Source organism: Paracoccidioides lutzii, assembly GCF_000150705.2.
Source record: "Paracoccidioides lutzii Pb01 unplaced genomic scaffold supercont2.68, whole genome shotgun sequence".
Lineage (NCBI taxonomy): Eukaryota > Fungi > Ascomycota > Eurotiomycetes > Onygenales > Ajellomycetaceae > Paracoccidioides > Paracoccidioides lutzii.
Window position 1 is genome coordinate 37,358 of NW_015441014.1, and position 597 is coordinate 37,954.

Sequence of the window (597 nt, forward strand, 5' to 3'; positions counted from 1 at the left end):
TTTCTTGCTGACAATATTTTAAGATTCTAAATATATATATAAAACTCTGCAGAAGTTGAATAATAAAAGAATTCTTATAAAAATGTAAAAAGATTTTTTTTGCAAAAGCTAGCAATATAATTAAAAAGTTGAACACTCTTCAAATTGTCAGTTAGTTTATAATTTTTGAACTTTCTAATCAACTACAGATTCTACAACAGTCAAAAATCAAAAAGAAGATAAATATTGATTCTTATATTTAATTTATAAATATAGAAAGAATTAAAAAAACTTAAGAGAAAGCTGTTATTCTAGAGATTAGAAAATAATTATAGAAGTCAAAAATTGAAATTAAAAAAATAGCAGCAATAGCTTTATCAGCAGGTCTAAAAGTCTGTATATTGAATAATAATTAGATTAAATTTGAAGTTAATATTTACTTAAATAGAAAGAAAGATTATTTTAAATATAGTGATTGAAAAAAAGTTTGATCAAAATATAAACTAACTAGTTTAATTAAATAATTATTAATTAAAATAACTTTATCATTTCAATTAATTAATTTTATTAAATCATTTAATATATTCATCAAATTAAAAAATCAAGTTTTTAATCAGA